Source organism: Pezoporus occidentalis, unplaced genomic scaffold (assembly GCF_034315485.1).
Source record: "Pezoporus occidentalis ecotype Australia unplaced genomic scaffold, CSIRO_AGI_Poc_V1 ctg10, whole genome shotgun sequence".
Taxonomy (NCBI): Eukaryota; Metazoa; Chordata; class Aves; order Psittaciformes; family Psittacidae; genus Pezoporus; species Pezoporus occidentalis.
Genome location: NW_026912779.1, coordinates 2,626,733 through 2,642,613, shown reverse-complemented (window position 1 = coordinate 2,642,613; position 15,881 = coordinate 2,626,733). Strand labels below are relative to the sequence as shown.

Here is a 15,881-nt window from a genome sequence, read left to right as displayed (position 1 = left end):
GACATCAACTGCTCTACCCCTGTCCATCAGTTCTGTAGCCCCATCATAGAAGGCCACCAGATTGGTCAGGCAGGATTTCCCCTTAGTGAAGCCCTGCTGGCTGTCACCAAGCACCTTGTTGATTTTCATGTGCCTTAGCATGCCTGCCAGGAGAATCTGCTCCAAGATTTTGCCAGGCACAGAGGTGAGACTGACTGGTCTGTAATTCCCCGGGTCATCCATTTTCCCCTTCTTGACAATGGGGGTTATATTTCCCTTTTTCCAGTCATCGGGAACTTCACCTGACTGCCAGGATTTCTCAAATATGATGGCCAGCGGCTTCGCAACTTCATTTGCCAGCTCCTTCAGGACCCACGGATGGATCTCATCAGGTCCCATGGACTTGTGCACATTCAGATTTTTAAGATGGCCTCGAACCAGTTCCTCTCCTACAGTGGGCGCAAGGTCTTCATTCTCACAGTCCCTGCGTCTGCCTTCCAAGACTTGGGTGGTTTGGTCAGAGCCTTTACCAGTGAAGACCGAGGCAAAGAAGTCATTCAGAACCTCAGCCTTCTCCAAATCCTATGTAGCCAGTTCTCCTGAGAGCTTCCTGAGGGGGCCTACATTCTCCCTAGTCTGTCTTTTATTTGCTGCATACCTGTAGAATCCCTTCCTGTTATGGTTCACATCCCTAGCCAAGTTTAATTCTGATTGGACCTTGGCTTTCCTAACCTGGTCCCTGGCTTCCCGGGCAACATCCCTGTATTCTCCCCATGCCACCTGTCCTTGCTTCCACCTTTTATAAGCCTCTTTTTTCATTTGAATTTTCCTCAGGAGCTCCTTATCCATCCAAGGAGGTCTCCTGGCCCTCCTGCTGCACTTCCTTCTGGCTGGGACAGAACACTCCCGATCTTGTAGCATGTGATCCTTGAATATCAACCAACAGTTTTGGGGCCCCTCTACCCTCTAGGGCTGTATCCCATGGAACCTTCCTAAGCAGGTTCCTGAAGAGGCCAAAGTCTGCTCTTTTGAAGTCCAGGGCAGTGAGCTTGCTGCACGCTCTTCTCACTGTCCTGAGGATCTCAAACTCTACCATCTCGTGATCGCTGCATCCAAGGCTGCCCTGGAGCATCACGTTTCCATCCAGCCCTTCCCTGTTGGTGGGCACGAGGTCAAGCACGGCACCTCTCCTTGTCAGCTCCTCTGTTACTTGCAGAAGGAAGTTGTCCTTCCACACAATCGAGGAACCTCCTGGATTGTTTGTGCCAGGCGATACCATTGTTCCAACAGATGTCAGGGTGGTTGAAGTCACCCATGAGAACAAGGGTCTGTGAGAGTGAGGCTTTTCCTATCCGTCTATAGAGCACTTCATCCACAGAGTCCTCTTGATTAGGTGGTCTGTAACAGATCCCCACAGTAATGTCTCCCATCGCTGTTCTCCCTTTAACCCTGACCCACAAACTCTCTGCTGACTGCTCACGTGTCCCCAGATGGAGTTCCATACTCCAGCCTATTTCTAACATAAATAGCAACTCCCCCTCCCCGCCTGATGGTGTTTTCTAAAGACCCTGTAGCCTTCCATTCCAACAATCCAGTCATAGGAGCCATCCCACCATGTTTCTGTGAGAAAATTCTCTGCTTTATCCATTTATATCTGTTTTCTGCGATTTTCAAGGTATATTGGAAAATGATTTCAATAAATGGTCACAAAGGGCTGCATTACAAACCTTGAAGAAAACCTAAATACCATGGGCAGGTAATAGAAAACATATTTTAAGAACTGTTATGTTTCTGTCAAGATGCACACTGTGGAGTCCTAGCAGCTTTCTGGCCCAGTGGAAATCAATGGCACAGGAAACCTTGAAAGCAAATCATTGGAGGTAATGTGGAAAACCTTACCTGTTTTAGAGCATGGAGAAAGTTTCTGGAGCACAATAGTGTTTATTTACTGATAACTGCCAAGGCTGGTGGCTTAATTATGTACTAGTTCTGCCCAGCATACATGGTTATAGGAATAAAGATGTGGGTTAACTGTATTGTAATGGGAGACTGTCTTCTTTAGGTTTCTATCAAGTGCAGCACTTCCTTATCCAAACAACTCAGGTAGAAAGCAACATGCCATACTTTGCTTAAATATGTATTTAGTACCTAATAAATGGAGCACTAAAATACCTCTAGGGTAGAAGGAGAAGCTGTGATAACTTCTCTCTGGCTGAAAAGGCTGAAAAGGAAATAGAAACCCTGAAATCCCTACAGTGAATACGCTGCTTGCTGTAATAGGCAGTTGACATGGTATTTTTCAGCTGAGGCAGAATTTAAGCATTTATTGCATGCTCCATCAACTACAAGCATAGCACAGATGGAGAGACAAATAGAGATAGGCTCCGGTCAGCCTCAGCTGGAAGGTAACAGAGTCCACCACAGGATTTCCTTGTCCCATGATAGGAATCTTAAAATTGATGGCCACAACGAAGTCTCTCCTGGCACCTGAGTATGGAATAATCCTTTTGTTGGCTTAGTGCTGCAGTTGGGAACTGAAGCTGGTCACAGTATGTGTGGGCCTGTCCGACTTACAGAATCATAGAATGTTTTGGGTTGGAAAGGACTTCAGACCATCCAGTTCCAACCCCCTGCCATGGGCAGGGACACCTCACCCTAGATCATGTTGCCCAAGGCTCTGTCCAGTCTGCCCTTGAACACTGCCTGGGATGAAGCATTCACCCCTTCCCTGGGCAACCCATTCCAGTGCCTCGCCAACCTCACTGCCAAAGAACTTCTTCCTTAAATCTAACCTGAACTTCCCCTGTTTCGGTTTGAACTCATCACCCCTTGTCCTGTCACTGCAGTCCTTGACAAAGAGTCCCCCTTCAGCATCCTTGTAGACAGACCCCTTCAGACAATGGAAGCTGCTGTGAGGTCTCTATGCAGCTTGTCTTCTCCAGGCTGAACAGCCCCAGTGTTCTTGGCCTGTCTTCATACAGGAGGTGCTCCAGGCCCTGGTCATCCTCATGGCCCTCAAACCCATCAGTCATAGGTTGCTGCTGAAACTTGCAGAGCTCTCTGCTGCCTGACACAAAGAGTTTGTATCAGTGTCTAATTCAAGATGGGAAGTGGCAATTAGGGTGATAAATGAGGATCATAAAACCAAGGGCTTTGTTTACCTATTATTTCTTGTAAGCACATGGTTGGCAAAACCAGTGGGCTAAATCATGCTTACCTAAGGAGGGAAGGAGCATGAACAGAGGACAGGGCACCTGTGGAAACCAGTTTGTTCCCCTCGGACAGCATTGGTTAGTATGATGTGAGTATCATCATAGGTGTGTAGCTACAGTGATGCAGCTGTAGCCACATAGCTCATTACTACACATCCTTTCCTGTTAGAAAGGGGCAAATTCTCACTTAGGTGTAACTAAAAATCGAGTTTCATCTACTATATTATGTGAATATGAAACAAATAAACTCCCAGTTTTGAGGTAATTTGTACAAGGCAAGCAGTACAAGGGAATTACTTCCTTTGCTCTTTCTTGTTTCTGTCTTTGGGATTTGAGGTCATGGTAATGGGATAGCCAGGACAGAGGAGCACCAAGTCCTCAGCTTACTTACATAGGAAATAAGAACAATCCTGTAAAGGTTTGGCAGGGAAAACTGCTTTTCTCTCATTTCTTAGAGGACTGCAAGTAGGTGTGCCAGAACAGCAACAGGGGAAATGATACAGAGCTTTCCTGCTGTATATAACATCATCCAAGAGATGCAGTCAAGCTCTGCTTTGGGGATTTATGCTGTCACGTGAAGTGCTTGCTAGATCAGTTTCAACTCATTCCCTGTGCCAGGAGCTGTGTTACTGCGTTGTGGTCTCTTAAGACAAAGCACAAGAAATCCTTATTTGAACGTGTGTACTCAAGGCAAACTCCTGAAGGCAAAGCAGAAACAACTCCAGCCCAGCCTGTGTCCAAGAGGCTCAGGTTAAGGGTCCTGCCTTAGTGCAGTTCCCCTGTATCAGTGTGCTTTCTTAGGAAGTGCTGTTCAACTGCAGAGTATTTTAGGAGGCTGACCAAATGACATGATAAAGGCAGAAACTGGGGTATCTGCACACACACCTGGCCACAAACCTAATCATAGCAAAGGAAAGCTTTTTTTAAAAGAAATTGTGAATATTTAACCTTTTTCTTCTCTTTTTATTTTCTTTTTGTTTTATCTCACATCAGAAAGTCTTGGTTTGGAAGGGTTTTGTTTATCTTAGCACAAAGGCTCTCTGGGTACTTGATATCTCAGCACTTTTATGTCATTATGGAACTCCATTAAATTGTTTCATTTTACTCCTGCAAACCCAAGTGTGTAGTTGCACAAAGTATCAAAATACTTGCCTTTCCCATTGTTCACCTAACTTGCATCACAGCATGGTAACCTTTCAGTTATCCCATGTACATGTCCAAGAAGGGAGAAGTTGGATCCGGTCACACCAGTACTACCTTCTTTGAGGAGCACACCTGCCCAGGAGGTTGCTGGCAAGCACCATCCTCCCCTGATGCTGGGCTACCACATGGCATCGATGACAACAAGCAGGGGGCTGACAAAGTAGTGAGATGGAGCAGAGCCTACAGACCATGGGCTTGGACAGAGCTGGGATGGATGGGCTTGGGGTTTGCTTCCCATTGCCGCTCCTATTTTGCCTGGTTAGTACAGAACGCATAACCAGGCTCCACATCTGCCAGTGATTTAAAAACAAAATAGCAATTAAAGGGAAGGGAGAACCAAAGGCATGAGAAACCTTTGATGTTCTCATTCCATACTGCTGGGAGACAATTAGCCAAAGTGAACAGGAGCTGTGGGAAGCCATCTAGCCAGCTTTCCAAATGGCAATCATTGTCACACACTACAGATGCCGTTCCTTCTTTCAGTTGGCATGTTTCATTTGTTTCAGTTAATGCACTCAGTTGAGCTGAGGAAGTATTTGCTTCTTTGTTTTTACATTTCTAATGTGTTTTTAGTGTCTCGTACTTGTCTCAGTATTTCTTACCACAGTGTGTCTTCTATGACAAGGTCATTCTCTATCAGCTTACACAAACAATGATGCATCATCTGTCTTTACAGGACAGTGCAAGGTACTCAGCCATACCTGTCTGTCCTACTGCTGTTTGTCTCCCCATCTGTCTTGTTCCAGTGTGTAACATCTGATTAACACCTGTGGTAATTAATAATGCTGTGGGTCTCTTATCTATTATTTTTCAGTTTCAGTAGGGATAAATCAGCACATTGAACACTAAGGGAACTGTAGTATGCAATGATGAAGAACATAAAAAGAGCACTTACAGTTTTTAAATATTCATAAAATAGAAGGCAGGAGCCATCATTTTTAATAGAAGATTTTCTGTGGTGAATAAAACTGATATTTTAATGCCTCTTTGTAGAGTACTAACAGGGCACTGTGTAGCTGTACATGGCCCCATATGTACATGAGACAGCTGAGTGATTAGTTTATGGCAAGTCCCTTGAAGAAATAGTTGTTTGTTGCAGTTTATTTTAATAGTTTGCAGGTTTTGACAGTGGTGGTTGGCCTTTTGAAATTGTCAATTTAAGATGTATTGGTCTGTACAAAATTGCAGATTAAAGGTTGAATGCCGTTATTCTCCATGGTTAATCTCCATTAGAGCAAAATATTTGGTCATCTAAGTCACAGAGTATGGTTTCTGCAACTAACTCTTTAGATGATCATAACCAGTGTTTCTGGTTTAGAAATCAGATTGGATTCTGCTTTCTTCCAGAAGAATTCATTTTGATGCTTAAACACACCTTTCTTTTAGGTCCCAAAAGTGAGGGAACAGGGAGGAGAAGGGTAGGGGGAAGGGAAAAGGAAAGGGAAGGGAAAGCAAATAAGAAAGAAAAGCAATGGAGAAAGGAAAGGAAAAGAAAAGAAAGAGGAAAAGAAAAGCGGGAAGGGAGAGAAGCAGAAGGGGAAGGGAGAAGAAAAAGAAATCCTTGGAGATACTCAAAACCCGACTGGAAGCAGTCTGGAGTAACATGCTCCCTGGATACAACCTGCTCTGACATGCTCCGAGTGGCGATTGGACTATATGATCACCAAAGATGTCTTTCTACCTTAGCTTTTCTGTATAAGAAGCAAGAAGCAGAGTGCAAAATGTAGGTCCAGCCTATTGCACTGAGCAACCAAGAGTATTGGTGTGGGGTTTAAGCAGGGCTAAACTGGAGGCTGAAGGCTGTAGCAGTAGGAATGAAGCCTGGTGCCATGCTATGCTGCTAGTTGTGGGTAAGATGTCTGCAAGGTTCCCTTGCAGAAACTGCTTTTTAAAGTCTTCCTCAGCAGTTTTTCCTGGAGGAAGGTGAAGAAAGCCTTGGTCGGGGCTTCCTTCCCATGGCACTTTTGCTTGGAGACAGAAGGAGCATGCTGGAGGCATTCAGGCGCTCAACTTTTATTAATAGCTGTCTCTCCTATTTTGTTCATTACCAGAATGATGAGCCCTGTTAAAGTACCAAGTATTAAGCCTTACAGAATATGTTCCTTGCACAAAAATAGCTACAGCATAAAAGATTGCTTAAGCTTCATCAGCAGCAGTTTATATATGGCATTAACTCTCCCTTCTCAGAGTGCAGAGTCTGAGGAGAGCTGGAGTTGTAGCAGTGGAGATGCGGTATCACCTTTGGAGCTGGCTTAGACAGTAACAGCTCAGTGTGTGATGTGCTGGGTCTCACCACTGGCTGATATGACTGGAGATACTGAAAATGCCTGGTATTCTGTATACAGACTGTAACTTGAGGGCTGTGCATGGGCACATGAATTGACAGTTGTTAGTTCTGTTCAGCTCTCCAAGCCATTCTGTTCCTCACTTTCTTGGCTGGTGAGTTGCCATAAACCCAGAGAAAAGGAAGATCATAATAAAATGCAATTGTTACGTATACTGGTGGGTTAGCTGACCTAGAATTACTGCAATAACTAACAGAGATTTATTCATTTTTAGAAGAAAAGTGATCTTATGTTTGATTAAGTCACATATGAAAGAAAAGGGATAGATAAAATAGAAAGCAAAAGTATCACTTCTTTTTGTTTATGATATGTTTTGATGGATGTCTCTCTAAGGATCTGACTGAACTCAGTGTTATACCCACCAAATGAAGATAAATCATTGGTGAAGGGTTTGTAGAGTACATGCCCAAAATCAATTATACTCACATGGAGATCTATTAATCTATTTCTTCCCGTTCAGTCTACCCAGCCTCTTGTAATGGCTTTTTAGCATTCCAAACAGAGGTTATCTTTTTTAAATGGTGGAGTCATTTCATTCCTTCCTTATGCTCAGCCCAGTTACTTTAACTCAGTTTCTACCAAGAAAACTTCTAAAAGTCTACAGCAGTAAAGTGGTAACATGAATATCGACCACTTTCTGCAGTGTAGTTTGTTGTGGTGGTTGGTGCTCGTAACACGGCAGGCTGACAAGACTCCTGTATGAAAAAGGAAGGAAAGGAATAAATAATACTTGCTTAAATAAGGCTGTACAGTTGAAAAAAAAACTGCAGTGAAAAAAGTGATATGCAGAAAACTGTCTCTTTCTGTGGAACTGTTCTCAGGGAGAAGCAGTGGAGTTCAGATCCAGACTGTATTAGATTCTCTCCCTATTTCCCAGGGGAAAATAGTCCATTCATGGTCAATGCCTAATCAAAGAAGATAGCAGCCTTCCAGTATCTGAAGGGGGGCTATAGGGATGCTGGGGAGGGACTCTTCGTTAGGGACTGTAGTGATAGGACAAGGGGTAACGGGTTAAAACTTAAACAGAGGAAGTTTAGATTGGATATAAGGAGGAAATTCTTTCCTGTGAGGGTGGTGAGGCACTGGAATGGGTTGCCCAGGGAGGTTGTGAATGCTCCATCTCTGGCAGTGTTCAAGACCAGGTTGGACGAGGCCTTGGGTGATACGGTTTAGTGTGAGGTGTTGATTCTGTGATGCTATGAAGGAGGCAGAACAAGCATTGGAGTGAGGGTAAATCACAGTTGAGAACTGAGTCCACAGCTTCTAAACTTCAGTCAGCTTTTAAATTATGAGGCTACCTTGTGTTTCTACATCAGGAACATGTTCATGGTGAGCAGCAAACTCGACTCCCCCTCTTTCCATCTATGATATTTCATCATCTTAACAATGTAAAAGGTTGTTTTCTGATTAGGAATAAGTCAATCAAGCAGGTGGGCAAAGAATTCTGAATGAATAACAAACCTCAGCACAGATAAAAGTTTGTTTTCACTATGTCAGTGGATGATTGGCATTAGAATAGCCAGCCAGTTCTGTCTCCAGAGTGAAATACTGGCAGTTAATGTATAAACATCCTGCCAGTGAACTCCACCTTGGAATGGAAGCATTCATTGGCTGGATTTGATGATCTTTAGGGTCTTTTCCAACATAAATGATGTTGTGGAATAGGTGGTGCACTGAGATGCTGTATATATAGGGTACAAACATTGCTGTGATTGGGTGCAGTGAACAGCAGTGCTTTAATGACATAAAAAGCAGTCTGTCTTAAGATGATTTTTGTGACTGTCCTCATAAGTTCAAGGAGGGGTGGGTGATGAAAGCTTCTGGATCCTCTGTGAACTCAATTCCTGGGAGAAAGCCCTGAAGGCCAGAGGGCACTGGGGCATGATTATCTTTGCACTCAGCTTACTGTGTTTTGCTCCATGGTTGGATTTCCAGCATGTATCTGGAAGAACAGCTCTGAACACTGCAGCCTTTAAAGACAGTGGCTGTGTTAAGCAGCCCCTAAGGTTGGAGAGAAATGACCTTTTAAAAGGTAATTTTCAAAGGTGATGCTTTACAGCTCCATAGGTGGGCTTTCACTCAAACATGCTCACAGGCACCTGTCTGACCATGACTTCTGTGGTTATCCTGTCAAGTGCTTGACATACTAGTTTTTACTTTCAGTAGCTGTGTAGAGAGCGTCAGGAAGAGCTGAGTGGAAGCAGCAGTGACCCCTTTCCCCACAGAGAGTGTATCCAGCCCCATGGCACACCAGAGCTGCTAGCCCTTAGGAATTCTGCTGATGTATATCATATAGTTACATTTGTAAAATGAGAGACTCACAGACCCCTCTAATCTGTTGCAGTGAATTAGCATCCTCATTGATAGCCCCTTGCCACATAGTTCAGCCCTGGGCTTGAGCACAGAGTTGCTGTCAATAAAGTTTGATACACAAATACGATACTTCCAGTCTTTAAGAACAGGGCATCAGTTGCATGGCTGTGAATTTCATTGACTTTCTAAGCAGAATTGAACTTGGGTTGCTAATTCATTCAAAGCAAGTAGCCAGTGTATAAATCCTGAGTTCTATGGGAATGCCCGTGCATACAAAATTAAACTGGATAAAGTCTATATGCCCAGGGGTCTTTTGAGTGAGTTTCCAGTTTTTATACTCAACCTTTGTTCTGATGGTATTAATAAATGTTTGGTGTTTTTGCAGCTGCTGTCAGCGCCTGTAGCACAGTGACTAGTAACAGATTGACAAAAATCGGTCTCTTTGTTAATAAGAATCAACACAGTTATTAATAATTCACATAAGTTTTACTGAGGGTACAGCCTCAGTGAATCAGTGAAATATCCCACACGATCAATAGTGATGGAGATCAAAGCAGGATTCTGCAGCAGTCTTCATCAGCGAGCAGAAGGTGATCCTGGCACTCTAGGGAAGCACTAACTTACTTGAATTATGGTTTTATTATTATGGTGATTATCATAATGTTAATTTGATGATTGGATTTTCTAGCCTGTAAGCATCAGAGCAACAAAAGTGCTTTTCTCAGATTGTACCATCAAGACTTTCTGATTCCAGTTAAGTCCAGCTTGGCAGTGCAAGCACTGAAACTACCCCCAGCTCTGTAATGTCATTCAAGTCAGATCCATGTTTGACATTACTTCAGCATGACACAGGAGAAGCAAATCTGGTTTAAATAGAGGCACATTACTTCAGAATACATTCCAGAAGGCAGACTTTAGTTGAGATAGAAGGATTTTATTTTCTTTCAACATGAGTTCGCATGGGAAGGGGATGGGAGTGAGACAGGATATTTTCATGCCTTTTTCACTCTGTTGGATAATACCACAAAGTTTGTTTTGCTTAGATTCCGAGTTTGATTCCTCAATTTGCAGATGTCCTTCAGATAAAGGAACTGTTTAAAATGCAGGAATTGAGCCCAGCTATTAAACTTGCCCAGCTCCACTCATCATTTTACTTTCCTTAACATAGACAGAGGCAGAATCAACAGAATGGAGTCAGAGCTCATGCAAAAGGAATAAAGGCATACCTTTTTTAGTTGAAACCTTTCTTCAGTGAAGCATTTACTGTCTTAGTACTAGCTATTCATAACAAATTCTGTCTCAGGAAAACTGCTTTTGAACTCTTTTGGCTTTTAAGGACTATTTTTCATTTTCCTTTTGCTCTGTGGCAATGAATGTATTGAAACCTTTGCACACAGGTTCCTCCTGTTCACAGTACTATCTCCAGTTACTGGGTAAGGCACTGAATGGCCTTCTGTCCCCCAAGACAGAATTAAAGACTACAATACAGAGTTGAGCAGTGCTGTTTGGCATTGCGTTACCTGTACCATTTATGCTTTCATTGAGCAAAATATTCATGTGGTTTTCCCCCTAAATCCCTGTGAATGCAGCATCCACGATGCTACACATAAGGGCAGAGAAAACTCATCTCAGATGGTTCAGTGAAGACAGCTTTATTTCTCCTGAGCCATACTGAAGGGCTGAAAAATTTCCAGTGACTTCAGCAGAGCAGATCAAGGTCTCAGGTTTGTGCCATGTTAAGGAAACGGTCAGTGAAGTATTTTCAGACTAAGGACAGGAGATATTAGCTGGACATTGAATGTGCTGAAGGGTGAAAGGGGAATAGTGACACAGAGAATGGCTTTCCAGCAATAGAAACCACTAAAGCCTGTAGATTTTGTGTGGTTTTCTACAGGAAATAACAGAAAATGCAAAGAAGGCATGATCACCTCACCTCCAGATTCTTGGTTACCTGGCACATGTGGCTCTGTGTGGGTTTAGTAAACCTACACTTGGTTGTCTCACTTAGCCGCAGACCTGCCCAGTCCATTTGGGATATATGCATAAAGGACTCCGTGAAATCCTTGCATTGCTTCATTGATCTTTTCTCCATTTTTGTTTAATCCCTTTTGTTAATGTACATGATGACAATTCTCTGATACGAAAAACCTTCCCTACCTGCCATTAGTGATTGCAGGGGTATTTGGACATCTGATCAGCCTTTAGCATAGGGCTAAGGGAACAGAGTGGCCTTTGGGGCATTTCTCATCTTTCTAAACTCACTGCTTTGCACGTGTACCTTGGTCAGCCCACTTTTCAGCTGCAGGTAAGGGATTTTATCCCGTATATGTAGAAGTGTGTTTGTCTTTTGTGTAGAGTGATACGAAATGCAAATAGCACTTGAAAAAGCTGTGTGGGGTGCATTGTTAGAGCTAATTTTAGTCCTTGCTAAAGTGAATCAAAACGGAAGTGGAGAATAAAGCAGTCCTTTTCTGCTCATTAGTATTGTGCAACTCCTGACATTTGGTACAAGGATCATATGTAGAAAACCGTATGTTCTCTCCCTCATGTGCATAAGAAGCATTGAGCATAACAGAACTTCTTCGTATGGATTAAACCCACTATATGGATATGGTAGAAAAACTGTATGAAACTACAGTGTAACAACAGGCGAACAAAATGTTTGAGTTCCAATCAAATAAATAAGCTCAGCTGTAGCATAACCCACTGAAAGGCCACAGAGGCAGCTCTTGTGCAGACACACAGCCATCTGTCCCCTGAGTGTGCTCGTGAAGTTGTTAATCACCTGCAGCTGAGGGTCCTCCCCAGCTTCAGCTCACTCTTGCCTGGCTGCACTTCCCTTCCAGCAGCTGCAAAGAGCTTTTCTCCTGGTCAGCATGTGGGGTACTTGTGTTCTTGGCCTACACAAGCTCCGCTCTCTCCGGGCTGCAAGATGGGATTTGTTTCTTTGCAAGGCAGGAGGCAGGTAGGAGCTTGTGGCTGAGCCAACCTTTGTGTATGCAGCTGGGTTTGGGGAGAAGGCAGGGAAATAGTGCTGTATCTTTGATTTAGATGTGAAAAAATTTATGTTGACACCACGTATATTTATGCTTTATGAGGTTCAGTTGAATGGGCTATGGGTGTGCTGCGGGTTATACCTATGTTAACAGGCTTGTAATGGTTTGATCTCTTAAAATAGTTACATTTCTTTAGAGCAACTATAATAAACTGCTTTCATCTGAGCTGTAGGTGGTGTCCTAAGCCCCAGTCAGTGTGCCCTAGTGAGCAACTTGTGTGAAACACTTGCTTTTGCTTGGAATACCCTCAGAAGGGTGGCTCTTTAACATGGACTGTGTGGGCTGTTTGTTTGTTGAGGGTTGTTTTCTCCAAATTGTTATTAATGGAAAACTGAGAGAAAGAGATGTGTTCGCAGTGGGATTTCCATCTATCTATTGCTTTTATACTCTACTTTGCAAAAGAACCAGGCAGTGACGACTGTAGTCTAGGAGCTAAGCTGGGGGTGATGGTGGATGGGTATCTAGAGGAAGATTTTCAATTGTGTTAATGGCACTCCTGGCAAAACTTTAGATTTCCCAGAAACATTTATGATGTTTGTAAATGAACAGTGAGTAAATACGTGCAAGCCCTTGTCAATGTTTTCTTCCTCTGCATGTGTTGCTAATGAAATGGACCGTTACTGGTTTCTGTGTGTGTTCGTTTTGGATATGAAATCATTTCACTAGTCTGAAAATTGATAATAGCTTTCATGAAGCTGTTTGACTGAACAGAATGTGCTTGACGTGGGGAGCCAAGTCAGAACAGCTTTGTACAGAACTATTGCTAATGTGGAGTTGTACTCAAAGCTTGTTTTGAGACACCTATCAATACATTATAAAAGGGAATTGGTAGGCACATGATTAGGTAACATCTGAGTTTGAAACTTCAGTATTTAACCTATAAAATGCTTTTTTCTAATATTAAATTGAAGTTTTTTTTATATAGAGATGTTTTATCACAACAAAAATATTCCCCATTAGCACTTTAACCTCTCCCCTCCTCTTCTGCTACAGAAACCACAAATCTAAGCTACTCCTGTTCTAAACCATGAAAATGGGCAGAGGTCAGACTTAAAATGTGCTCCCAGTTCCTTGTGCTACTTCCAGATCTGTGGTGCTGTTGTTTTCTATTCTTTCCTTTTCTTTTCTGTTACAGAGTTTCCTTTCTGTCATTTGGCTTAACATAAGTATCTACCACCCTTTCGTTCCCTGGGGGCAAAGCCAAATGGCAAACTGATACATAACTATAAATATACCTCACAGTGTTCCATTAAGATTATATTTCATTAAACTAAAATCTGAAATCCCAAAGCTATCACACCTAATGAGGTTTGAAATGATGACACGATAATAGCTGTGCATGTACTTATTTAGGTTGTCATCTCACATCATCAGGTATAAGACATGCATTTAACTTTGACCACAGTAGTTCAGTTTCTTGGTGATCAACTGTGTATGGTAAAGTCTAGTGATATTTGGGGGAAAAAAAAATTTGTAACAACCATTTTAAGAGTAATTGCCCCGTGTCTGGCTGTTGATTCCTAGCCTTGTTTTCCTAGCGCCTGGATTGAAGAGAAACATAATGGAAACACCAAAGAAAAAATAATACTGTTTTATATAAGTAAAAACTAGTGCCATCATTCACATCCTTTATATTCCTTCTTTATATACCACTTCTGGTAAGAACCAGTTTTGAGCAGCACCTCTGAACAGGAATCTGTCAGAGAAGCCCCCTGCTGCCCCTCACGTGCTCAGGGACTTCACTGCTCTCCCTCTCAAACTGGACAGTACCCTTCTTATACCTTGTATTTATCTTACTGTTGAACATCATTAAACCAAAACTATAGAAAGCTTAGAGCATGGGTAGGTGGTGACTAGTTGAGCAAAGCCCTGGGGGAGGCCAGGGGAGTTTGGGTGGGACACTGCTGTAGATACTAGTGGTACTTTCAAGCGATGCGGTGTCAGGAGCTATGGGGTCCTCAACACTTAGTGGGGCCATTTTAGATGTCAGTCCTCAAGTTCTGCTTAAAACTTAATTAAGTGACGTGTGTTCTACCTTCCTTTTGCTGTGTTATGTTGTAATCGCCTTTTTGTGGTTTGGAGGGTTAAAGGCTTGGTTGTGTTTCTTTCTCTCTACGGTAGAATTGAGCTTCAGAGTGCCTACCAAAGCACAGAAGACTGCATTTAGATGCAGGCAGCTGTGGTGTGAATCGTAAATAGTTTTGTTATCTTGTTATCAGGGCACTTAATGTTTTGGCTTCTGGCCTAAAAACCTTAATACTTGTTCACAGTTTGGTTTGGATGCCAGCATGTTAATGTACAGCCATCCAGGAGGTATTTGTTTTAGGGAACCTGCCTGTGGTGCCGTGTTTGTATGTGCAGAGGAGGGGTATGTGGGACTAAGTAGGGATCATCTGGATCACTGATCTTAGGCCCTAAAACTGCAGACAGCCAAGCAGTTGATGTCAGTGACACGGGTAGAAGGGCAAGTTAATGCTATGCTTTTTCCTTGCTTTTATGTAATTGCTCACCAGAATAGTTTCATCTTGGTCTTATGACCTCTTCTAACATTGGAAACAGGGTGAACTCACAAGATTCCCACCTCTGGGCAGGCATTGCTTACAGAAGGATAAAAGAGCATTGTAATGGATGGTGGAACTAGCTGAAAGGGGCAGTGCTGCTGGGTGATCATTTTAAGGACTGAATTTATTCTGTTTGGCAGGGACAAGAAACAGTCAAAATGGACAATGCGAAACAATGAAGGTCAGAGGAAAGCATTCTGCTGCATCAGCATCTTTTTGATGCTTTAATGAGCATTTTTTGATTATTCATCCAATTATATAATATCTTCAACTGATTTGACTTGCAAATCTAGTGCCTTTTCCTGAGTCAAATGAGCCAGAGTACTTTGCAGTTCTTCACTTCCACAATATTTCATGACTCTTACTAAAGTCATTATAATAGTGGCCTTTACTGTTACAATAAATCCCAGGCATCAGTTATATCCTTAGAAATGTAAGACATTATTTGTGAATATGGAGGTGATAATATAGACATATTTTTCCCCCAAAAAAATAGACTTTGTCTGCAGGTATGGGGAGTGACTTTGAGCGATTGTATTAATGAGGTACTTGAATTTGTGCTGGATCAAGATCTGGTGTTGCCCGTTACTTAAAAGGGAGATTCAAGGTGTACAAGAGGCTTACATTTCTTCAGGACCCCTGGCATTGCTGGTAGTCAAGTCCAGCATTTCCCAAAGGGGAGCTTGGTTCTCAACTCACCTTAATTTCCACTACTGCCCCCCTCCTACTCCAGGCTTGAGGAGTTAACTTTCCTTGCCAGTGTAAAACGCTGCTCTGCAGGAACTGGGATCAGCCCTGGGTTTGAAGAGCCGCCTCAGCAGCTACAGACCAACTGGCACTTGATCTCAGGAATATGCTTGTCTTAAGGGAGGATAAAATGTGCTGCTTCTTATCTGGTGTCGATAGTGCTCTGTTTTAGCCGCATCTCACAACGAAGTTTAGCCATCTCCAGGCTCTTTCTCACCAGTTAGTTCTGAGGTGTTGACCTAACTGGTATTTTTGTCTGTCTTTCTTAAAATCCCAGCCACCTTGGCTAACGTTCTGTAAGGTTCTTTTCCGGGTTAGAAAAGTGTTAGCAAGCCTGATAACCAGTTGTGTTAATTGTGGGCAGTCTCCTTTGTACACAGCCAGTAAGAGGATTGTACCAAAGCTCTTCACCTGCAGCTCCAACAAGTCAGTGATAAAGAGCCTGTATCCTTGAAATCAGTCTTT

The 15,881-nt window shown here is 42.8% G+C and overlaps 1 long non-coding RNA gene across 1 annotated transcript in view; it reads left to right on the top strand.

Moving 5' to 3' along the window:
• Positions 1–15,091, top strand: part of LOC134159054 (uncharacterized) — an 82,189-nt gene extending 67,098 nt beyond the window's left edge. The window contains exon 5 of the long non-coding RNA XR_009963015.1: positions 14,810–15,091. This is a non-coding gene — a long non-coding RNA (uncharacterized LOC134159054). The remainder of the gene's footprint in view (positions 1–14,809) is intronic.
• Positions 15,092–15,881: the final 790 nt, after the last annotated feature.